Below are 5538 nucleotides of genomic sequence, written 5' to 3' on the forward strand. Positions count from 1 at the left end.
GTCCGTATGGCATAAACAATAATTCGAGTAGCCCAAAGGGTGTGATCACCGCCGTCTTTGCCACGTCAGCTGCAGCCACAGGAATCTGACTGTATGCTTCACGACAATCCAGTACTGAGAATACTATCGCACACGCTAGAGCATAGGTAAACTCTTGAATGTTTGGCATGGGGAACTTTTCCGGGATTGTTCTCGTGTTCAATCGGCGGTAGTCGCCACAGCGACGTCATGTGCCGTCTTTCTTGCGTACCAGGTGGAGAGGGGACACCCAAGAACTGTCAGATCTTCTAATTACTCCAACCTGGAGCATCTCCTCAAATATAGCTTTTGTCTCCGCTAATCGCTCTGGGGCTAACCTGCGGACGTGTCTTGATACTGACGGACCTGGGGTGGTGCGTATGTAATGCACTGTATTATGTTTAACTACTGGAGTCTTTATGGATTCTTGTTGGGAAGACTGTATAGCTGAGCTACTGACTCCTCCTAAAACAGCCTCTGCCACACTGCACCGAAAACCTTTTAACATGCCCCTTTTTGATCCGGTAGTAAGAGAGTGATTTGACAAGTCCATGGTGAGTGCAAAATGAGACAAGAAATCTGCCCCTAAGATTGGCTGTAAAATATCTGCCACTACAAAATTCCACTTATAACAGGTAGCAAAAGCAATATCTATCGTGAGTTCTTTATAACTTTATGTGTTTATATTTGAATTGTTAACTGCTATCAATTTCAAAGGCTCCCATGTGCCCTTTTTAAGAAAGCTCGGGGCCAGCGAGGTGCTCACTTCCGAGCCGGTGTCTATCAGGAAGTTGAGGCCTGAGAGTCTATCAACCACTTGTAATCTGTGTGATATTATCTTAAACTCCCAGGGTGATGCAGAGTGGCATAAAGGTACAGCATATGGGAAGCCTTCCAGTGCCTTACCTTGACTGCGCGTGTTGCTGCCTGCAACTGTCACCTGATTCCCCATTCGTATACAGCGTGGTCCGTGAGTGCCGCAGCCCGTAGCGCTTAGAGCGGGCTTCCCTCACCATTTGGGTATCCGCAAGGTTTTGTGCATCTCATAGCTTGTGACCCGAATCGTCTGTGATACTAGTGAAAAATTGTCGGTGTGAGCTTGATCCTGTTTGGCATCTGACGTCTTCTTGTTACTGGTTAACCTGGTGGACGCCTGCAGCTCCAAGTTTTGTTGCCGAGTAGGCATATTTTCCATCGCATCTTGCAATTTCCTGTCCCCTCAGCGATGCCTAGTTTTTGTCAGTAACCTGTGGCTGCAAAGCTTAGCTTCGATTCTTCTAATCATTCCTATGAGTCATCATTGGCTACCATTGCAGAGGTGGCAGATGATGTTGCTACAGACGCTATGAGCGTCGACTATAGAGTAGCGAAAGCTCTGTCAGCTGTTTGCAGTTGCTTTTCAAGAGACTGTCATTTGTCCGCAATCAATGTCAGTTGAATTTGATGAGGAAGCTACTGTCGCCGGATGTGCAGTAACAATCCATTAGGTATCATGCTTGCGTTGACTACAATATGTAAATGTCTCCAAAATTCAGATGGACTTCTGTCACCGCGTTTCTCCTGATACATCACCTGGGAAAGACGCTGTTCAGCTAATTTCATGCAGCGAGCGGTCAAGGTCGTTTTTTATTGCGGTGTATGATTGTTGGAGCGGCGGATGTATGATCATATCAGAGATTACTGCTGTTGCCCTCTGATCCAAGTTGCTAATTGTGAGAGTGAATTGTTCGTACTCTTCGGTTATGTGTTGTTGCTCGAAGATATTCTCTATTATCGCAAACCTTACGTCTGGTTGCCTATACATGAATGGAGGCGCTATTAACTGCAACTATGGCGTTGTTGATAATGGCGTGTTCGTGCGCGAAAAATCTTCAGAATGTGGGTATACTACCAGAGTTTGCAAATTTATGGATTCCGTTTCGCCATCATTCTTCGGCATTTCAAGCTCCGAAAGCCCAGTCTCTTGCTTTAGCCGTCGTATCTCGTCCCTTGTTGCTTGGAGAATTTTGTTAGCTTCTTCCACCTTTGACGAAACTACCACACAATATTAACTTGCGAGAGCTTTTTCTACACTCCTGGAAATGGAAAAAAGAACACATTGACACCGGTGTGTCAGACCCACCATACTTGCTCCGGACACTGCGAGAGGGCTGTACAAGCAATGATCACACGCACGGCACAGCGGACACACCAGGAACCGCGGTGTTGGCCGTCGAATGGCGCTAGCTGCGCAGCATTTGTGCACCGCCGCCGTCAGTGTCAGCCAGTTTGCCGTGGCATACGGAGCTCCATCGCAGTCTTTAACACTGGTAGCATGCCGCGACAGCGTGGACGTGAACCGTATGTGCAGTTGACGGACTTTGAGCGAGGGCGTATAGTGGGCATGCGGGAGGCCGGGTGGACGTACCGCCGAATTGCTCAACACGTGGGGCGTGAGGTCTCCACAGTACATCGATGTTGTCGCCAGTGGTCGGCGGAAGGTGCACGTGCCCGTCGACCTGGGACCGGACCGCAGCGACGCACGGATGCACGCCAAGACCGTAGGATCCTACGCAGTGCCATAGGGGACCGCACCGCCACTTCCCAGCAAATTAGGGACACTGTTGCTCCTGGGGTATCGGCGAGGACCATTCGCAACCGTCTCCATGAAGCTGGGCTACGGTCCCGCACACCGTTAGGCCGTCTTCCGCTCACGCCCCAACATCGTGCAGCCCGCCTCCAGTGGTGTCGTGACAGGCGTGAATGGAGGGACGAATGGAGACGTGTCATCTTCAGCGATGAGAGTCGCTTCTGCCTTGGTGCCAATGATGGTCGTATGCGTGTTTGGCGCCGTGCAGGTGAGCGCCACAATCAGGACTGCATACGACCGAGGCACACAGGGCCAACACCCGGCATCATGGTGTGGGGAGCGATCTCCTACACTGGCCGTACACCACTGGTGATCGTCGAGGGGACACTGAATAGTGCACGGTACATCCAAACCGTCATCGAACCCATCGTTCTACCATTCCTAGACCGGCAAGGGAACTTGCTGTTCGAACAGGACAATGCACGTCCGCATGTATCCCGTGCCACCCAACGTGCTCTAGAAGGTGTACGTCAACTACCCTGGCCAGCAAGATCTCCGGATCTGTCCCCCATTGAGCATGTTTGGGACTGGATGAAGCGTCGTCTCACGCGGTCTGCACGTCCAGCACGAACGCTGGTCCAACTGAGGCGCCAGGTGGAAATGGCATGGCAAGCCGTTCCACAGGACTACATCCAGCATCTCTACGATCGTCTCCATGGGAGAATAGCAGCCTGCATTGCTGCGAAAGGTGGATATACACTGTACTAGTGCCGACACTGTGCATGCTCTGTTGCCTGTGTCTATGTGCCTGTGGTTCTGTCAGTGTGATCATGTGATGTATCTGACCCCAGGAATGTCTCAATAAAGTTTCCCCTTCCTGGGACAATGAATTCACGGTGTTCTTATTTCAATTTCCAGGAGTGTATTTTTCCCAGGGTCACCAATTGTGTAGACAACAAATTAAACCCACATACAGCTTTGCACAAAATACTTTATTTTTCCGACTCGGAAAATAAAAGTATACTCAACTAACAATCAAAGAGTAAACACTTATGTCTAATGTTCACTGCACTTGCATGGAGTAAACGAAGCATCCATCACTGGCTACTCCCACGTTCCCACAAGATAATATGGGAAGAAGACGAAGGAGTAATGGACAAATAGAAAATAACAAGGAAAGAAGAAGAACCGAAATTGTTAGGTGATCCTAATTGGTCAATAAGAATGTTAAAAAAAATTAAATACAGTAACAATAAAGATTAAGGCACAGAAGCACAATATCTACTACTGTAACTTGAGCTTGCGCAGCGTAAATAGTTGCCTAGCGGTGTTAGCATACGACAACATCGTCAAACTTTGTTCCCGGAAAACCAAGGCTTCACGTGATTTTCTGTATGAATATCATCTTTGCAATGCATTGTGGAATGTTGTCACGTCACGCAGCGTGACAACTATATTTCGTTCATCATGAGAATAAACCTGATGTAAACAAACACAAACGCGATGATTGGTCAGAAGTCGTAGAATACGTACACTTGTGTTGTTATACTCCCAGAATTAGGTCCTGCTTGTGTATTAGATATCCTATTACTAAGTTACGTTAAGTAAAACTTCAAGATATTCAAATGCATTAACAGCCATCGACGATTTTCTTAATCACGCTTTAGCCACGTAGTTTTTATTTCAAAAATCGTGTACGGTCACAGCCTCTGCAGCGTTGTACTCTAATTGCCACGCTGTTAATGCGTAGTATGAAAATGGCTGAGGCTGCTTTCTGTTCCGTAGTGAAACACGCGTGTCGAACACGGTTAAAAAGTACTGAGAAATAGGTTGTTCTTAATGTTTTCCATAAATTTACCGAGATAATCGGCTTTGAAATTTTCCCAGCGTTGTATATAATTCAGTTGATAAACCAACTCACATTGATCGTGTAGCGCAGTCGGTAGCGTAATGGAATGTAAAGCAAAGGCGGCTATTCATGCGTTTGTGTAAATTTCTCCAGTATAATTTTTTTCTTCTCGCTCAATTTGAAATACCTACATCTCGTAATTATGAAACTCATCATCATTTTTTATGAATAATGCACGGCCTCTTGTTTCTAATTACATATTGGACGTGAAATTCCTTTTTCCATTTCAAATGCAAATTCTTAATTATCGATGTTATATGAAAGACTGTTCATAAAATTTGTTTAAATTAAGAAAACATAACAATTTAATTTTCAAGGCAAAAATGTAAAACCTAATCCCCTTTATTTGGACAATGTCCATCGTTTTATAACACACATGGAAAACAATCATTTTCACAGCATCGAGCACATCATACAAATGCTTCATTTTTACATTTGCTACTGTACCATAAGAATACGAACCCAACAGAACTGATCTGGAGCCAAGGTGTGGGATTTGGCCCGAGAAGTGACAAAACAAGCTGTCAGACGTACTGGAACTAACGCACGCAGCTTTTTCACTCGTCACTGACGAACGCTGGCGGGATATACAGGATGAAAAGTATTTAAACCGACAAACTCTGGGAGGTTGTAGGTGACATCAAAACAAATATTTTTCCCTAATATCATTTTTTTCCTATGAGGATTTTTTAAACCGGTGGAGGCCATATTACGCTCTTCAATTGTTAGAGGCCGTATTACGATCTTCAGTTGTTAGAGGACGTATTACGCTCTTCAGTTGTAGGCAACTGCTGTCCACCAGTGTAGTAGTGCACTGTCTGTGTTTACTAATGGAGTGATACACCTGGAGTGAGTACACTGATGTGGTTGGTGCATACTGCGTAACGCACTGCAACGGACAAGCTGCACAGCTGGTTTATCAGCACCAATATCCTAATCGCCGTATCCCGCATCATATGACCTTTGCTGCTCTATACCAACATCTGCGTGAGACCGGGTCATTTAGCAGATTACCTGGACAGGGACTTCGTCGCACGGTAAG

Source organism: Schistocerca nitens, chromosome 7 (assembly GCF_023898315.1).
Source record: "Schistocerca nitens isolate TAMUIC-IGC-003100 chromosome 7, iqSchNite1.1, whole genome shotgun sequence".
Classification (NCBI taxonomy): domain Eukaryota; kingdom Metazoa; phylum Arthropoda; class Insecta; order Orthoptera; family Acrididae; genus Schistocerca; species Schistocerca nitens.